The sequence below is a fragment of the Callithrix jacchus genome, chromosome 6 (genome assembly GCF_049354715.1).
Source record: "Callithrix jacchus isolate 240 chromosome 6, calJac240_pri, whole genome shotgun sequence".
NCBI classification, from domain to species: Eukaryota; Metazoa; Chordata; class Mammalia; order Primates; family Cebidae; genus Callithrix; species Callithrix jacchus.
This window is the reverse complement of record NC_133507.1, coordinates 60,969,224-60,990,312: the sequence shown is the minus strand read 5'-3', so window position 1 is coordinate 60,990,312 and position 21,089 is coordinate 60,969,224. Positions and strand designations below refer to the sequence as shown.

Here is a 21,089-nt window from a genome sequence, read left to right as displayed (position 1 = left end):
TCATTACAATATATTTTGGAAGTATACAAAGAGAAGAGAAATACAGAATACCCTCCCCATATGAAGGAGTTTGCTCTGGGCTCACATAGAAATGGAACATTGCTTCAGTGTTTGCTTCCATCATGAAATAACTTGAGTACCAGTTCTCTTCCTTAATGTATGTTCCATCCTTCTAAATGCATCAGAGAGAGAACTTCAGTTGTGAGCTGACTTCCCTGTGGAGCAAACAGAGCAACCGTGGACAGCCCATTTGCTTTCACTTCCTTGTACACCCAGCCTCAGGCAACCACCACTAATCTATTTTCTGTCTCAATAGGTTTGCCTTTCAGAACATTTCATATAAATCGAATCATCTAATATTTGGCATTTGTGGCTGACTTCTTCCACTTGGCTTTATACCTTTGAGTTTCATATAGTTCGGAGAATATATCAGGACTTCATTTGAATGAATATATCTCACTTTGTGTGTCCATTCACTGTTGAGTGGGTGTTTGATTGTCTTTGCCTTTTGGCTATTATGAATAATGCTGCTGTGACTATTCACATAGAAGCCTTTGTGTGGACATGTCATCGTTTCTCTTGGGTAACTACCTAAAAGAGAAATTACTTTCTGAGTCATATGATAAATTCACATTTAGGAATATGAAATGTAATGTGAATATCTAAGAAATTATCAGACTTTGTAAGATGCACCATTTCATCTTCCTACCAACAGTGTGTTTAGGTTCCAGTTTCGCTACCTCCTCAAAAACATTGTTATTGTCTCTTCAACTATAACCATTCTAGTGATTGTGAAGGGATCTCTCATTATAGATTTAATTTTTATTTCCCTCATGAATAATGATGTTGTGTTTTCACGTGATTTTTGGTCATTTATGTATGCAGTGGTAGAATATCTGTTTCGATCTTTTACACATTTCAAAGTTATGTTTACTTTTTTTTACTATTGAGTTTTAAGAGTTCTTTATACCAATCCTTTGTGAGCTTAATGACTTGGAAACATTTTCTCCTTATCTATGGCTTGTCTTTTATTTATGGTATCTTTTGAAGGGCAATGCATTTTGAAACATAAATTATGAATTAATAACATGGAAGAGATTTCAAACATGTTTTCTCATGTTGATTATTTTATTCCAAAGCTGAGATTTGGAGGAGTCAGTGGCAGGGTTGATCGTGTCTTTAGCTTGACTATTTTGGATACCCACACAGTGCTAGAGCTCTAGGCAGCACCAGGTTTACCTGCCGCCTGTATCTGTTTATGTCATTTTCCATTCAGGGTACATCTGTCAAAGGTGACTTCAAGGACATCAGTAAGGAGAGGGTGTCTTGAATGCTTGGTTCTATCTAGAGCCTAGCCTGAGGGTTTCATTCTGTCTGGTCCACCAAGGCCGAGAAGTGGGAGTGTTCCTGTTTCATTTCTGTTTCCCCTACTCTCCACACATACCACTCATCCCTTTGAATGACCTGCTTCTATGAGGCAAATAGGATGATAAGGAATATAGGGGGAAAAGTTGAACATAAGAGCTATATATAAAAATCTGAAAGCAGCTACGTAGCACTATCAGAAGATATTACATACTGCTTAAGGGCACATACTCTTAAAAGACATGAAGCTCAGGCAAGTTGCTTGATCTTTCTATGTCTTCTTCCATGTCTCTAAAATGAGAGTATAACAGTATTAACCTTGCAAGGTTTTTGTGAGGATTAATGGATAGAACATGTAAGGTGTTTAGAAGCATATCTGCTGGGGTAATTGCTTGGTACGTGTTAACTGTTGTTTTTGTTGTTGATAAATGACAGGGGCTGCTGTAAAAAGCACAAGCTTTCGCACCAGACATCCTGGGTGTCATCTTGAGTTTGGGTCCCCACTCCTGTGTTTACTAGCTGTTGACCTCAGACAAGCCATGTCCAAGTGTTGCCATGATGGATAAAATAGAATTATACATGTGAATGCACTTAACAGTGGTTGGAAGATAGTAGGTAGTCAATAGATTTTTTGTTGTTGATTGTTTGGTTTTGATGTTAAGGAGGCATGATTGACAATGCAAAAGAATGCTGTGACCCCTTTCTGAGGGAGAGCACCTTAGGACTTGAAGGAAGAGGGAAGTGTTGCAGAGAAGGATAGGTGGGGGCCGTCTCTGGGAGCTTTGTTTTTGACAGATGATGAAGGGTGGTTGAGGCCACAGTAGGCTCAGATCTGATGTTTCAGGTGAAACACACATTGGGCTAGTAGAGACCAAGACCAGGAGTCTAAAGGTGGGATTTGATTATCGAAAGCTTTGAGACTCAGTTTCTAAGTGTCTTCAGAGTTGTTCTTTTAGGAACCTCAATTTGGCCATGAATGGACAAAACCATGGAGTCAGAAACCATGTCCAGGAACACTGCAGGTGTTAATTATTGACCCCTTTAGCAAGAAGTTTTAATCTGTAGGCTTGGTTCTGAGATTATCTGTGTGCTGTCCCTTCACTGAAGGCACATTTGCTCTCTAGCTGTCTCCTGTCTTGTCAGTGCTTTCCTGGTTAACCTGAGGTTCTACATGAAAGAGGTTTTAATGTTACTCTAAAGCATGCAGTGGAACAAACAATGTGTGCTTGTTACCTTAGTATATTCCAAAGATGTACAAGTGATTCCAAGAACCACTTGAGAATCAATTTGCAATATGATTGTCTATCTCTGCCTTGAATTACCTAGTACATTCTAGGGAAAATATAAATAACTTTATTTTTGTAATTTTAATTGTTGTTCATTTTGTAATTTAAGTTGTTCTCATTTATGAGATGCTTTTAATGACCTATTTACTATAGTACCTCTAGCTGGAAATGTCTTATGATTGCCTCCCCACCTACCCACTGCAATCTTATCTAGGGCTCAAGAGATCCTCCCACCTTAGCCTCCCAAGTAGCTGGGACTGCAAGTAGTTGCCACCCCTGGCCACCCTTCTTTTATACATTTTCAAACTTAAAAAAAAATCTTATGACAGAATCTTTGACAGTGGGGTGAATGTTTTTGTAATTACATTTCCTTTTTGTTGTTTCTCGAAGTATGAACATTGATTTGCCCTTATTGTGCTTTTTACTAGAAGAGGAAAGATAAATACAAGAATGTAGTTCATTGTTGATAAATGTTTCATAAGGTCAAGAATGTTTTATCTCCAAGTCCCTTTTAGCTTCAGAACAATACCAGAAAGGGCCTGGCCACCCTCAGCCCCTATGTCCTTGAGCTCTTCTTCTACTGCCATGGAGTGGGACCTTCATACCTTTAATGACAGCCCCCTGTTGGGAGCTGTCTATGTTACTCTAAAGGCTTCAGAGGATTTGGACATTGGGGAAACTACTTAGCTCATGGGAACTTTCTTTGAGGTTTATATTCTGCCTTGTCCTCTTCTGCCTCTCTACTCAACAACTCTCTCCTTGTGGCTCACCCAGAGAAGGGGCGAGAAGGGACAGGTTGTGACACCATCTCTATTTTAGCAGGGCTTCCAGGTTTGACATGGGAAGACTGAGTTCTCCAGGCATTTTTTCCCAGTAACACTAGGGCAGGATGACCTTGAGAAAAGAGGTAACTCTCCAAATATTGTCACCAGCCGGGAGTGAAGACGAAAGATGTGACTGGTTTCTTAGGATAACTAAGGCTTCCTTAGATTTACAGCTGTTGCCCATCCATTGGGAAGCAGCTTTGTAGATTAGCTTGTCAGCCCCTTGATGGAAGGAGCTGGACTTGACTCATATTTATATTCCCAACAACTAGTAATATGTCTTGGTATTTAGTAAATCCTCAGTATATCCTAATGAATGACCATCTTGTTGTTAGCATAATAACAAATCGAATTTATTCGATATGATTTCATTTTTATTCAGTAGGCATTTTCCAAGAACTGAGCAAAAGTTCATTAGATTATTATTTAATAATCTAATGCAAGAGTGTATTTTCCCTACAAAAATTCTATGCTTCAGGAAAGCAGACTTTCATTCTATGTGGAATATACTTTAGAGAGTAGAAAGAATAGACCATCCCACACATCTCGGTCACATACTATAAGTATGCTATTAAAGAGCTTAAAGCACAGGTTTGTGAACTGGTGACCCCAAGTTGAATCTAGCCTGCACGATTTGGCCTGTATGATTTTTATTTTCTTAATTAATTTATTTTTTGAGATCATCTTCCTCTGTTGCCTAGGTGGGAATGTAGTGGTACAGTCTCGGCTCACTTCAACCTCTGCCTCCTGGGTTCAGACAATTCTCAGTTCAATGCCTCAGCCTCCCAAATAACTGGGGCTACACACATGGGCCACCATACCTGGCTAATTGTTCATATTTTTGAAGTGACAGGGTTTTACCATGTTGGCCAGGCTGGTCTTGAACTCCTGACCTCAGGTGATACACCCACGTCAGCCTCTTAAAGTGCTGGATTACAGGCATGAGCCACTGCACCTAGTCTGATTTTTTTTTAATAGAATTAATCACCAGCATTTAAAATGTCTTATGTCTTATAAAATATCAGATTTTTAACTTTATATGAAAAATGGGGAATATCTGGCAACACTTGAGTTTGCATTCTTTCTTGACATTTGACTGGCCCTTTTATCAGTGGAGTATTGAAATAGCCACATTCTCCAGCATTGCCAGCATAGAAACTGCATGCCAGTCACCACTCATCCAAATACTCTGAGAGCTAAGATTAACCAGCTCCTCATTTGCCTTAACCTGCCTAGTCCCTGTAGAGATTTAAGTTTGCAACTTTTTGTTTAGCAACTTGGTTTAAAGGTCTTACATGATGACCTTGAAAGTCAGATTATTTAACTTTGTGTCTATAAAATATCAGATACAAAAAGATATTAAAACACATGAATAAACATACTTTGTTCATCTGTCCCTCTTCACTGGTAGATTTATCCATGTATTATGTCTTATTTATAACACCACATTGCCATGGAAATTCACTGCTGTACTTTTCACTTTCCAGCCCTAAATTATACACTTAACATTTCAGAGCTGCTTGTACAAAGTACAGATTTAGTGTAGTAGCAATCTCAAGTGATGTTACAACATTAAATATTAAATAACTTTAAAAATGCAAACAAGGGAGAAGAAGTCAGCTAAATCCTGACACATAAATTTAACAAGAAAGCAACACAGAATGTCTAATTTACATGACCTACTGCTTAACCACTTTGTCAGAATGAAGCCCTCTTTCATTCCTCACTTGTATCTTCAAATCCTGTGAGATTTGAAATCTCACAGGAGACATCTGTCCTAGGGTTATTTTATAGTTGGTAGTTTGGCCATTAGCACTGGCCCATAGTTAATCATGAAACTTGAAGTCATTTATTGGGTGCATGTCATATACCAACTATATAAAAATAGTGATGATAGTTACGAGTTATGGAGCCCCTGCCATGTGTTGAATGCTATTCTATATACTTTACAAGTATTGCCTCTTTAATCCTCATTCTAACCCTTTGAAGTAGGTAGTTTTATCTTCATTTTGCAGATAAGAAAGAGGCATAGGGAGTGCCTAGGATCAAACAGACCATGTGAAAATTGTGGAGGAAGTCTTCATGCCCAGGCTTAGAATGTAGGTTCATGAGAGCTAGTCTGCCTAGAAGACTTAAGACACAGATCTTTCACTCAGAGTTGAAAATATCCAACTGATTGTTGGTCACTTAACGGATGACTAATAACATACGTTATCTTACTGTTAGAACAATATCTTAGAGGTATAAACACTTCTTGGGAGCTAGAGACCAGAGAAAACTGCAGGAGGATCATGAAAGGATGAGCTGGACAAAGAGGAAAACTCAGGGTAAGGGCTTTTTCATTTGTTTGTTTAACATATGGTGAAAAAAGAAAGAGATTTGTCTAGTTGTCCTCAAGAGGTTATCCCAGGCTAGGCTAGAGCAACAGTTGAGTAGCCTTGTAGAGGCACAGAGACATCATATGGATTGCCCATTGTAGAGATTTTGAGATTCCTATTGGCTGAGAATATTAAAGCACTGGGGGATTAGGAGCATTGGCCTCTGGACATGTAAGAGTTGCTCTTTGGTGAGAGTACCTTAGGCCATGCAGCACTCCTTAAGATCCCCAACTCCTCTTGTTCTTTTTCTGTGTTTTGCAAGCAACCTTCTGTGTAGATTTTCCTGTAGGAGGAGTAACTCTCATTCATGTCAAAGCAAATATTCTGGACTTTGTGACTATTCTCTTTGTCATGATTAATCAATTGGATAGCCTGGCTTACCGGTCTGGCTGTGGCACTCAGTTAATGCCAGCCTACTTCTTGAAGAAAGATAAAGACTGGTTGTGCTGGGCCAAGGAAGAGACTGAGGGAATGGAGCAAAGGATGTAAATGAAAGGGACATTTCCAAGGTAGAACTTTGAGGTTTGGTGCCTGGGATAAGGGGGTTGAAGGTGAAGGAAGACTCAAGGACCTGGGACATTGGATGGAGAATAGTGTCCTTGAAAGAGATGGAAGGAAGAAATGAAAGTGGATTGCTGGGAGAAAGATAACATGTTTTGTTGGATTTTGGATTTTGAGCCTCAGGTGCCAACATTTGGGTGTCCAGGGATATAGAGCTGGTTAGAAGCAGTGATTGTCCAGCATACAGGGAGTAAGTGAGTTCATCTAGCAGGAGCACATGGTGTGAAAAGAAGGCTGAGGATGGAACCCTAAGGTGTCACTGGCATTGACAGACCAAGGGTGGTCCGTGCACAAGGCAGGAGAAGCAGAGGATTGGGACAAAAAGGGAATGAGCACAGCAGCAGTGATTCAAACAAGGTGGAACAGCCAGTTGTACAAATATTGCAGGATTGACATACAAGACTTAACTAATGTAGGACTTGGACTCAAAATATAAGAGTTTAAGAGAACTTAATGGTCTGATTGCTTCTCCAGAAGCGAGACTTAAACTTGTCCAGGATCACCCTGAGAGTATCATAGGTGCAAACATTGTTACTACAGTGTTTCCTGCTTGGCAGCCTCATGATCTCATGTTCATCCATTGTTTCATGCTGCTTTCACTTTCTAAGTATAGCTTTACAGTCAATATGTAATACCATGTCATAGCTGCTAGTACCGGTAATCATGATGCTCAGTTCAAATGAGTAGTTCAGTCTCACTGTCTTCCTGTGTTCTTTGTTTAAAAAGGGCCCTCGTTATTTAGAACATAAGGTGCTGCAGTGTGAATATAGCTGATGTGTGGGTAACTCATAACTCTTCCAGTCAGCATGCAGCTCATGTGGTTTCAGCCAGTCAGCTAAGAACTTCATTTTGTGCATTGTAACTGGGTTAGGTTTTGTGTAATGGCTTATTTTCTTATGCAGGAGTGCAAGTTGACTGGCATTTATTGGAAAAATCTAAGCAATGACAGAATGTTAGGTCCCTTCTCTGAGTGAGGAAGAACAAGAGCATCTTTTCAAATAGAAAATACAAATTATTGGTCAGAAGTCTGTACAACTACATTTATTTTCAATTGGATGGGATGTCCTTGACATACATAAATTTAACTTGCATACTTATGTGTATATGAATATATGTGTAATACACGTATTTTCATAATACACATATGCTTATGTGTGAACATATACACATACATAAACATCTGTGTCTATACATACATATATTTTCTTTATAAACAACTTAAACTTCCAGGAGATAAGGCATGATTTTAAGTGTCTGCATGTGTGACTGGTGTGTCAGGGCAATTAAATTAAGAATGAGCCTACTCAGGGAGGTACGAGAGCCCAACTTGCTTTCAAAGCTGGGAAGCTGGTAGCCTGGGGCAAGTTCTCAGCCCTGCTTGCCCACTGCCTGGAAACAAACTTGGTGCTGTGAGACCAGCCTTTTGGGTTGTGTGGAAGCTGGGTGATGCCTGTAACTGCTGGCTTTCCCCCATTTCCCTTACCAACCTGCATGACATAGCAGAGCATAATCCTCCTGGGAACATAACTCCATTGACTTGGGAACCACCCCACCATCCCCTACAGCAGGTGCAGCAACACCTGCCCAAGGAGATGCCTAATCCTGCCCTTACCTCAGACATGCCTCCTGATGGTCTTTCCCTACTCACTCCAGTAGCTGAAGACAAGAGGCATATACTCTTGGGAATTTCTGCCAACTGCCTGATCCTCCCTATACTACCATAGCTGATGCTATCTTCAAGGTGCCACCTTCTGGTCAGAGGCAAGTCAGCACAAAAATAGTGTATTAACCAAAACAAGGAACCTCACAGAGTCCATTTCACCCCCCTGCCATCTACTCTGGGGCAGGTGCTGGTACCCACAGCTGCGACAGTTTGTATCACAGAATCCAGTGCAGACAACCCTCAGCACCAGCCCAGAGCCTGATAGATCTGCTGGGTGGCTAGATCCACAGGAGAGATGACAGTCACTACAACTCAGCTCTCAGGAAGCCACATACCTAGGAAAAGAGGGAGAGTACCACATCAAGGGAATACCTCATGGGACAAAAGAATCTGAACAGCAGTCTTGAACCCTAGACCTTCCCTCTGATGTAGCCCACTCAAATGAGAAGGAACTAGAAAAACAATTCTGATAATATGACAAAACAAGGTTCTTTAACACCCCCCGAAAAATCACACTAGCTCACCAGCAATGGATCCAAACCAAGAAGAAATCCCTGATTGACCTGAAGAAGAATTCAGAAGGTCAGTTATTAAGCTAATCAGGGAGGTATCAAAGAAGGGTGAAGTCCAATTTAACAAAATTTTAAAAAAAGTTAAAAAACATAAGGGAAGAAATCTTTAGTGAAATAGATAGCACAAATAAAATACAATCAAAACTTTAGGAAATACTGGGTGCACTAAGAGAAATGCAAAATGCTCTGGAAAGTCTCAGCAATAGAATCAACAAGCAGAAGAAAGAACTTTGGAGCTTGAAGACAAGGTTTTTGAATTAACCCAGTCCAACAAAGACAAAGAAAAAAAGGCCTCCTAGAAGTTTGGGATTATGTTAAACAACCAAACCTAAGAATAATTGGTGTTTCTGAGGAAGAAGAGAAATCTAAAAGTTTGGAAAACATATGGGGAGAATAATTGAGGAAAGCTTTTCCAGCTTTTCTAATGACCTAGACATCCAAATACAAGAAGCACCAAGAACATCTAGGAAATCCATCACAAAAAGATCATCGCCTAGGCACATTGTCATCAGTTTATCTAAAGTTAAGACGAAGTAAAGCATCTTAAGAGCTGTGAGGCAAAAGTACCAGGTAACCTATAAAGGAAAGACTATCAGATTAACAGCAGATTTCTCAGCAGAAACCCTACAACCTAGAAGGGATTGGAGCCCTATCTTCAACCTCCTCAAACAAAACAACTATCAGCCAAGAATTTTGTATCCAGCAAAAATAAGCTTCACAAATAAAGGCAAGATAGTATTTTTCAGACAAACAAATGCTGAGAGAATTTGCCACTACCAAGCCAGCACTTCAGGAACTGCTAAAAGGAGCTCTAAATTTTGAACAATCCTGGAAACACATCAAAATAGAACCTCTTTAAAGCATAAATCTCACAGGACCTATAAAACAAAAATTCAATTTAGGGAAAAAAAAAAACCCAACAAATCAAGGTATACAGGCAAATAATAGCATGATGAATGGAATAGTACCTCACATCTCAATACTAATATTGAATGTAAATGGCCCAAGTGCTCCACTTAAAAGATATAGATAGAATGGCAGAATGGGTAAGAATTCAGCAGCCAACTATTGCTGCCTTCAAGAGACTTACCTAATGCTTAAGGACTCACATAAACTTTAGGTAAAGGAGTAGAAAAGGACATTCCATGCAAATGGACACCAAAAGCAAGAAGTAGCTGTTCTTATATTAGAGAAAACAAACTTTAAAGCAACAGCAGTTAAAAAAGACTAAGAGGGACATTATATAATGATAAAAAAGGCCTTGTCCAACCGAAAAATGTGACTGCCTAAATATTTATACACCTAACACTTGATTTCCCAAATTTATAAAACAATTACAACTAGACCTAAGAAATGAGATAGATGACAACACAATAATCGTGAGGACTTCAGTACTTCACTGATAGCATTAGACAAGTCATCAAGACAAAGTCAACAAAGAAACAACATATTTAAAGTATACTCTGAAACAAATGCACTTAACAGATATTTACAGAACATTTACCCAGCAACCACAGAATATATATTCGAGTCATCAGCATATGGAACTGTCTCCAAGATAGACCATATGATAGGCCACAAAACAAGTCTCAATATATTTAAGAAAACTGAAATTATATCAAACACTCTCTCAGACCACAGTAGAATAAAAGTGGAAATCAACTCCAAAAGAAACCTTCAAAACCATGCAAATACATGGGTATTAATAACATGTTTCTGAATGATCATTGGGTCAAAATGAAATCAAGATGGAAATTTTAAAATTCTTCACATTGAATGACAATAGTGATGCAACCTATCAAAATCTCTGTGCAATATCAAAATTGCACAGATTCAGTGCAATTTGCATCAAAATACTATCATCATTCTTCATAGAACTAGAAAAAGAATCCTAAAATTCACATGGAACCAAAAAAGAACCCACATAGCCAAAGCAAGACTATGCAAAAGAACAAATCTGGAGGTATCACGTCCTGACTTCAAACTATACCATAAAGCTATAGTCACCAAAACAGGATGGTGCTGGTATAAAAATAGGTACATAGACCAATGGAACAGAATAGAGAACCAGAAATAAAACCAAATACTTAAAGCCAACTTTATCTTCAACAAAGGAAGCAAAAACATAAAGTGGGGAAAGGACACCCTATTCAACAAATAGTGCTGGGATAATTGGCAAGTCACATGTAGGAAAATGAAACTAGATCCTCATCTCTCACCTTATACAAAAGTCAATTCAAGATGGATGAAGGACTTAAATCTAAGACCTGAAACTATAAAAATTTAGAAGATAACATTGGAAAAACCCTTCTAGACATTGGCTTAAGCAAGGATTTCATGACCAAGAACCTAAAAGCAAATGCAGAAAAAACAAAGAGGAACATCTTTGCAATCTGTATATCTGACAAAGGACTAGTATCCAAAATCTACAAATAACTCAAATAAATTAGCAAGAAAAGAACAAACAATTTCATCAAAAAGTGGACTAAGGACATGAATAGACAATTCTCTCTCTCTCTCTCTCTCTCTCTCTCTCTCTCTCTCTCTCTCTCTCTCTCTCTCTCTTTCTCTCTCTCTTCTGATAAAGAAAAGGGCAGGTTGGGGTGGAAGGGTCAAGGAGTAATTAAAAGGTCTTTTTGGTCTATTTACTTCCTAAAATGAGAAGTAAGATTTGATTGAAAGAGGTGAAAGGTGAAAACAAAATAGGCAAATCTGAGTAAATATGCTTGTGCCTTCTCTCTTTTTTTTTTTGGAAAAAAAAAGAAAGAGAGAAAGGAAATGGAGGAGAGGAAGAGGGAGAGAGAATGGGTGTGGGTGTGTTGCTTTATTGCCCTGGCTAGAATGCAGTCTAAAAATGGGTATTGAAAACTTCTTTTATGCCAATAATTGTGCTTAATAATGGAGACAGGAAAAAATGAGGGAAGAAAATAACAAATAAGTAGCCAACCAATATTTCATTTAATATTTAATATTCATTTAAACCTGTGAGTATCATTTAATATTCATTTAAACCTGTGTGTAGGTGTGATGTGGTACTGATAAGAGTGTATATTTTGTGTATTTAAAGTGGAGGGTCCTATAAATGTTAATAAGTTTACTTGTTCCAGATCTGAGTTCAAATCTTGGATATCTTTGTTAATTTTCTGTCTCATTGATCTATCTAATATTGATTGATGTTGAAGTCTCCCACTATGATTGTGTGGGAGTCTAAGTCGCTTTATAAGTCTTATGTATCTGGGTGTTCCTGTATTGGGTGCATATATATTTAGGATTGTTAGCTCTTCTTGTTGCATTGATCCTTTTACCATTATGTAATGACCTTCTTTACCTCTTTTGATCTTTGTTGCTTTAAAATCTATTTTATCAGAGGCGAGAATTGCAACTCCTGCTTTTTATTTATTTATTTATTTATTTATTTATTTATTTATCCTCTCCATTTGGTTGGTAAATCTTTCTCCATCCCTTTGTTTGAGTCTTTGTGTATCCTTGCATGCGAGATGGGTCTGGATGCAGCATACTGATGGGTTTTGGCAATTCTCAAAAGAAGATATACAAATGGCCAACAAACGTATAAAAAATGCTCAACATCACTAATAATTAGGGAAATGCAAATCAAAACCACAATGTGATACTACTTTACTCCTGCAAGAATGGCTATAATTTAAAAAAATCAGAAAGTAATAGATGTTGAGATGGATGCAGTGAACAGAGAATACCTCTACACTGCTGGTGAGAATGTAAACTGGTACAACCACTATGGAAAACAGTGTGGAGATTCCCTAAAGAAGTAAAAGTAGAATTACCATTTGATCAAGCAGTCCCACTACTGAGTATCTACCCAGAGGAAAAGAATTCGTTTTATGAAAACGATACTTGCACACACATGTTGATAGCAGCACAATTCACAATTGTGAAAATGTGGAACTAGCCCAAATGCCCATCAATCAATGAGTGGATAAACTGTGATATATATATATATATATATATATATTGCAAAGTGATATATATCTTTGCAATTGTGATATATATATATCATATGTGTATCACATAAATATGATGGAATACTACTCAGCCATAAAAATAAATGAATTAATGGCATTCGCAGCAACCGGGTTGAGATTGGAGACTATTATTCTAAGTGAAGTAACTCAGGAATGGAAAATGAAACATCATATGTTCTCACTTATAAGTGGGAGCTAAGCTATGAGGATGCAAAGGTATAAGAATGACACAGTAGAATTTGGGAACTCGGGGAAAGGATGGGAAGGGGGTGAGGGATAAAACACTATAAAATGGGTTAAGTGTATACTGCTCAGGTGATGGGTGCACCAAAATCTTACAAATTACCGCCAAAGAACTTACTTGTGTAACCAAATGACATCTATTCCCCAAAAACCTATGGAAACAAATTTTTTTTAAAAGAACAACAACAACAACAAAAAAGCCTACTCAGCCAACTAGGATCCATTCCTGTTCATCTTAATTTAATTCTTTCTTTCTCATGAAATTCCCCTAACATCCTTAAGAATTAGATATTTTAGTCCCCATTTTCAGATAAAGAAACTAAAAACATTTTACTCTTGTTATAGGTAAGGATTTAGTAATAAGTGATGGACTCTACCCGATCCCTGTGAAAGTTCTGTTACTCAGTTTCATGTCTTGTTATGAGACCTGTGGTAGAGCCTGCAGCAGAAAACTGACACCAAACAGGGTAATAGAGAAAAATAGAGAAGGAGAAATTCACTTTTTTTTTTTGAGACAAGGTCTTGCTTTGTCACCCAGGCTGGATTGCAGTGGTGTGATCACAGCTCACTGCAGCTTGAACACCTGGGCTCAAGTGATCCTCCTACCCCAGCCTCCTGAGTAGCTGGGATTATAGGCAGGTGTCACTATGCGCAGCTAATTTTTGTATATTTTGTGGAGATGGGGCCTCAGTATGTTGTCCAGACTGCACTTGAAATCCCGGGCTCAAGCATCTGCCCAGCTGGGGAAATTCACTTCTTAAAATCAAATGTACATTCATTTTGAAAACTTTAGTTCTTGGGTTTTTTTTTTTTCCTCTTTTCCTTTGCAATAGCAGTATCAGGGCTGAAGAAGTGACTTTTTGTCTTCCATCTGCTTTCAGATAAGAAAAAAATTACATAGAGTTCTTCATGTTCAAGGGACACATGACATTAGTTTGACTCTAAATAATAATAAACATTTGGCTACTTTTGCTTGAACCACACACTAAAGAATGGTGACCTTTGTCAGTGCATGCTCTAAAGTCATATTGACTGAATTTAATTTTGGCTGCAAGAGATCAATATTTTATTCCCTTTTTTATCCTTACACTAGACAATGGTTAGTTGGAAAATGCTCACTTATCTTTTTCTGGTTCCCATAAATTATGGTCATTCAAGTGAGTATAAATAGACTTTAAGCTGATAATTACAAGATTATATTCAGGGGAATTCTAAAAGTAGTGAGAGGTAATTTATAGGCATAATTTCACCTAATAGAATGACACTGATTTTTTCGCAGATGTATTTTGAATAGATTGTAAGGGCTAGGGCTAACATTGAGAAGACTAATGGGAAGGAAAGATACCAGTGGTGCTGAATTCTGTTATGCTGGGTGCTTGACAAGGGTAGTCAACTTGGAGAGAAAAGAATGGTTCCCAATAAAGAACAATATGGTCTAGCTGTTAATGGAGCCTATGAACAAAGCACTAAAAAACAAAATAAAATTAAATCTGTGAAATAGAACATAGTGGATTTAGAACTATATATGCATACAATATCTGCTATACTTCCAATGGCAATTTTAGCCTTAAAAGCATGAATACAATGACAGGAAAACAGGAAAATTAATTGTGATGCTTAGAAAAGGATGGTTGGAATGATGGCATAAAGAACAAGTTATATGTTGTTTCTAAGTGTGAGAGAAAGAAAAGACAGTCATTTAATACATTTTGAGTAAGCACAATTCTTCTGTACAGAATCTTTTTTTTTTTTTTTGAGACGGAGTTTCACTCTTGTTACCCAGGCTGGAGTGCAATGGCGCGATCTCAGCTCACCGCAACCTCCGCCTCCTGGGTTCAGGCAATTCTGCCTCAGCCTCCTGAGTAGCTGGGATTCCAGGTACGCGCCACCATGCCCAGCTGATTTTTTGTATTTTTAGTAGAGACGGGGTTTCACCATGTTGACCAGGATGGTCTCAATCTCTTGACCTTGTGATTCACCCACCTTGGCCTCCCAAAGTGCTAGGATTACAGGCGTGAGCCACCCAGCCCCAGAATCTTTTAGTAATGAAATATTTTACAATACAGAGAAAAATGTAACAAGCACAGAGACTGATACAACAGAAACCCACCCATATATATTCTATCCTATTTTAAAGGAATTAAATATTACAGAATCAGTTAAAGCTCCCGTATACCCCAGAGTATCTAGTCTTTTGACTTCCCTGGGCCACATTGAAAGAAGAATTGTCTTGGGCCACACAAGAAATACACTAACATTAAGGATAGCCAATGAGCTAAAAAAATAAATCTCAGAAAAATCTAATAATGTTTTAAGAGTGTTTGCAAATTTGGGTTGGGCCACATTCAAAGCCATCCTGGGCTGCATGTGGCCTGCGGGCCGTGGTTTGGACAAGCTTGTTGTATACCTTCTCTGTTCTTTACTCTTGAAAAGTAACATCTATCCTGAATTTGATGTTTACCTTTTCTTGTTTTGTTTTTATTACATATGTATGCATGTATATGAGAAACACATAGCATTCTTTTACAAATCATCAGACTTTCCATAAGGGCTTAATATATTATTTGAATTAGTGATTTAATGAAGACTCTTCTGCTCAAATTAAGTTCACATTTGACTGGAGAATGAAAAGTGAATAGGTGGATGAGATTGACTTACCTCCAACCTTAAAGACTTTGCATTAATAATTCCATTCCCTCTCAAACAGAAAGAGCTGAGCCTTAAGCAAAAACTATTTGGAGTTACAGAGTTAATTACTGATGGAAGTAGAAACAGTTTTAGGGAGTGTTTGTCTTAAAGCAGGAACTCAGGTCTGTATCACCTGTCCATGGGATGAGTAGCGTCTTTTCCCCTCTTTTCCCCTAGCTATCATATTTCTTTGCACTCCTAATGAAAGCTTGAAAGCTACTCTAGGAATTTAGATTTTATGTCAGAGTTTCCAAAAAGGAATCTTTCATGTCACCTTTATTCTATTGTTTAAGACATGGGATGTTTTTCAAAGTAGAGACAATTTGCTTTCTCCCTAGTTGATGAACATATCCATAGAACTCAAGTAAGGTCAGTGTCTCAGTAACAGCTTGAAAAGGAGACTACTTAAAAACCATTTGGCAACTTTTTAAGAGTGTTTACAGATGAAACCAATAGGATAACCAAGACTTCAAGTATATTCCTTGCTTCAGAATATGGTGTCAGTTGAATTCATGCAAACAGAGTAGAATAGTGATTACCAGGGGTAGGGGTGGGAGAAAGGGGGAGATGCTGGTTGAAAGATACAAACTTTCAGTTATAAGATGAATACATTCCAGGGATCTAATACATAGGATGGTAAGTTGACCGAGGTTTAAAACTAATTATATTATGGGAATCATTTCAAAAAATATCTGTTTGAATTATCATGTTGTATACCTTCACATCATAAAATTTTCTCTTTCAAGTATATCTCAGTAAAACAGGAAACAAAAATGCTGTGTGACAGTCTTTGAAGAGTGACACTTTGGCTAAAAGCCTGTGGGATGAGAAAGAACTGTGTATCTGAATTATTAAAATGCTTGAGTATATTATGGCTTTGTTAGACTTATTAAATGCAAAATAATTGAAGGACCTTCTTCTGTTCCACAAATCAAAAATTCACCAATCTACCAAAAGAGACAAAGGCTGAAGCCAGTGAATTTTATGAACTTTAGATGTCAGTTTAATCTGTAAAATTTGATGTTTATACACTAAAGAACACTATACTACCTTGTCAGAAAATAGGCAATATATGAGATATCTGAGCTTTTTCTGACATTTGTGGCATAGTTATCCATTTCTAGTCTTGACTTTAGGGTCACAGGACCCCAAAATGTGGATGGAGACCTGTGTGAAAATGTGTGAAAAATGAGAAGACCTGTTTTCTTTCACAAAGTTACTTGTTAAATGTAGAGAAGTTTACAATTCCATGGGTCTTCCATCTGTAGAATAAGGTCCTAGATGGGCTCTTAGGGAATCTATCTGGTTGTTAAAAACAATGTCTGCTTCAAAAAAATTTAAAAATACAGGATTAGATGCCTCCAATTTATGTGGACAGAAATATACTGATGTTTCTATAAAACACCGGTGAGACTGAATCCTTGCATTCAGTCTCAGTGAGCTGTTTCTCTGCTAGTATATATCCATGACACCAGCTCTGAATAGGATTTTAGCTAAGTCATTTCACATTGAGTGTGTGCTTTATATTATTCAGATAAATGAAGACTAGACAGACAAAGTCTTATTTGCCTTCCTACTTTAGCACAGAAAAGGAGCTGAAACAGAGAGTATTGCTGTCAAAGTAATTCCATTCATTTGAGCAGCAGATCAATGGTATTTAGAGTAAAAATAAGATTTTAATTTATGTGCTAAAAATTTCAATATTTAATAGTAAAGATCATGATCTCCGGAGTCAAGTTGCTTGGATTGAGTCCCAAATTCACCATGTATTTTGGCAAGTAACTTAAACTTGTCATTGTATAGTAAGACAGAAATGATAGTGGCACAGTATGTCTATCCCATATGAGTTACATGTACATAAATGTAGGTGAGTTAATACATGTAAGACTCTTGTAATGGTATAGGCATAAAGTAAGTGCCCATGAAATGCCAGCTGTTAGTGTTCTATAAAAATAAAGAACGCCCAAAAGAACCTACTATAAGTAAAAAGGACTTTACAAGATGACTATTTGTATCAGACTTGAATCCACAATTACTTCATGTCAAAACTTTGTGGACATGAATGTGTCACATATAATGCAGAAACCTCATTGAAAGGTTTTTTTCTTTAAAATAAATTCCACTGTATTTGACTGAAAAACTGATGAGTGTAATATATGTGTCTTGTAGCTTTGTTCGTATCTCATGAAAGTTATCAGCTGTGCATTTTGAGTGAAAAAATAAGCACTTAATCTACTTTGTTCTTGGAGATAAAATGATTTATGTATTTTAAAATATCACTGGATTGAAGTGTATATTTGTTCCTAAATATATTCTGTTCATTTATGCAACCACATAATTTCACTTTATTTGTAATAATTTATAAGATACAGCACAATGATTTATATAGTGTTAAATTTTATGAAAGAAAAATTTTAATGTCATAGGTATAAGCCCTACTTCACCTCTCTTTATGAATTTGATAATGAGTTAATCTTGTTATTTAGATGATGAAAAAGCTGAAATGAGAAATTTATAAATTTCTTAATAAAATCAATTTCAAAATCAAAAGAACCATATACTTATTTTTTGGTGCTCTAGCAGTGTATCTTAGTTTTACATACAATAACAGTATTTTTCATTACCTAGACCATTCCAGAGTTGACTGTTTTTTATTCCAAATTCTATCAGATTGATTGATCACTTTAAAATGTGGATTGGCAATATACGTATTCTCTCTCCTCTTTTTTGTTCATACTTGTACAGTTCCTGGAAGTAGTTGATAAATTATTTGACCTATTGTGGTTTAAATATACTTAAAAGTCAACAAATGAAAGGAGCACTCATACCCTTAATAAATATTTAGATGCCAATTTAGGAACTATTCTTTGCAAGGTGCTATTTGTGGTGAGCAATGCAAAGAAAAGGAGGTGGATCCAATATGGCCAAATAGGAAGGAACAGCTCTGGAGTGCAGTTCCCAGTGAGAATAATGCAGAGGGTGAGTGAACACTTTATTTCCAAATGAGTTATTATGCCCACAGACCAGGAGATTCCCGGGCAAAAGCACCATGACTTTCCTGCATGGCTGTCTCAGCGGGCACAGCAGATCTCTACACAGAAACTCACACAGATCTGGGCAGCCATTTCAACTGGAACCTGGAACACTTGGGAGACAGAGTCGCCCATTCAACTGAAAAAAAGTGGGCGGAAACAGGGAGACAGGTGATCTGGCTCGGCGGATCCCACCCCCTCAAAGACCAGCAATCCAAAACACTCTGGACTGAGAGTCTTGCAGCAAGCATAACTGGACCTGGGACAGTCCAGCTCTGTTGGGGGAAGGGCGTCCACCATTACTGAGGCAGTCTGCCATTACCGAGGCAGTTCTAACTATACCTCTATAAACAAAACCGCAAGGAAGTTCACACAGCAGCTGGGCAGAGCCCACGACAGCTCAGCAACGCCTCTGCTGGCAGACTGTGACTAGGCTATCTCTTTGCTGGACAGGGCTGCTCTGAAAAAAGGCAGCAGCACATCAGGAACTTATAAATAAAGCCCCACCTTCCCAGGACAGAGCACCTAGAAAAAGAGGTGGTTATGAGTTCCACTGCAGCAGACTTAAATGTACCTGCCCAGCAGCTCTGAATGGAACAATGGAGCTCACTGCTCAGCACGTGAGCTCATATAAGGGACAGACTGTATCCTCAAGCAGCTCCTTGACCCCTATATATCCAGAGTCACCTCATAAAGGAGAGCTCAGGCTGACATCCAGTAAGTATCCTTCTGGGACGAAGATAACAAGAAGATACTGGCAGAAACCCTTCCAGAAACTGGAAGAAACAGTAGTTCTGCAGCTGCCACAGGTGACCACCAGGCAAACAGGATCTAGACTGACCCTCCAGCAGTCCTACCTAGCAGAGGGGCCTCACTGTTAGATGGGACACTAAAAAACAGAAAGAAATAACTTCATCATCAACAAAAAGGACATCCACTCAGAGGCTCCATCTGAAAGTCAAGAACTACAAAAACCACAGGTAGATAAATCCACAAAGATGGGAAGAAACCAGCACAAAAAGGATGAACACACCCAAAACCAGAATGCCTGTCTTCCAAGGGATAATAGCTCATCACCAGCAAAGGAACAAAGCTGGGTGGAGAATGAATCTGATGAATTGACAGAAGCAGACTTCAGACAGTGGGTAATAACAAATTTCTCTGAGCTGAAAGGATGTTCTAACCCAATGCAAAGAAACTAAGAAACTTGAAAAAAGGTTTGACAAAATGCTAACGAGAATAAACAGCTTAGAGAAGAATATAAATGACTTAATGGAGCTGAAAAACACAATACAAGAACTTTGCAAAGCATACAAAAGTTTCTATAGCCAAATTGACCAAGCAGAAGAAAGGATATCAGATTGAAGATCAACTCAATGAAATAAAATGAGAAGGCAAGATTAAAAAAAGAATAGTGAAAATAAATGAACAAAGCCTCCAAGAAATGGTAGGATCACATTCACACATAACAGTATTGACCTTAAATGTAAATGGGCTAAATGCCCCAATCAAAAGACATAGACTGGCACATTGGATAAAAAGTCAGAAACCATCAGTGTGTTGTATCCAGGAAATCCATCTCACTTGAAAGGACACATAGGCTCAAAATAAAGGGATGGAGGAAGATTTACCAAGCAAATGGAGAGCAAAAAAAAGTGGGACTTGCAATCCTAGTCTCTGATAAAATGGACTTTAAACCAACAAAGATCAAAAGAGACAAAGAAGGGCATTGTATAATGGTAAAAGGGTCAATGCAACAGGAAGAGCTAGCGATCTTAAATATATACTCACCCAATACAGGAGCACCCAGATGCATAAAGCAAGTTCTTAACAACCTACAAAGAGACTTAGACTCCCACATAGCAATAGTGGGAGACTTTAACACTCCACTATCAATATTAGATCAACAAGACAGAAAATTAACAAAGATATCCAGGACTTGAACTCAGATCTGGACCAAGCAAACCTAATAGACCTATACAGAACTTGCCACCCCAAATCCACAGAATATACATTCTTCTGAACACCACATCACACCTACTCTAAAATTGACCCTATAGTTGGATGTAAATCACTCCTTAGCAAATACAAAAGAACAGAAATCATAACAAACAGTCTCTCAGACCACAGGTCAATCAAATTAGAACTCAGGATTAAGAAACTAACTGAGAACTGCAAAAACTGGAAGCATTCCCTTTGAGATCTGGCACTAGACAAGGATGCCCTCTCTCACCACTCCTATTAAATATAATATTGGAAGTTCTAGCCAGAACAATCATGCAAGAAAAAGAAATAAAGGGTATTCAATTAGGAAAGGAGGAAGTCAAATTGTCTCTATTTGCAGATGACATGATTGCATATTTAGAAGACCCCATCATCTCAGCCCAGAGTCTCCTAAATCTGATAAGCAACTTCAGTAAAGTCTCAGGATACAAACAATGTGCAGAAATTGCAAGCATTCCTATACCCCAATAAC

At 38.0% G+C, this 21,089-nt stretch overlaps 1 protein-coding gene across 6 annotated transcripts in view; it reads left to right on the top strand.

Annotated features, from left to right (window-relative positions):
• The window catches only part of CERS6 (ceramide synthase 6), a 341,952-nt gene that overhangs the window by 158,516 nt on the left and 162,347 nt on the right, over positions 1 to 21,089 (top strand). The gene's annotated exons all lie outside the window — the stretch shown is intronic.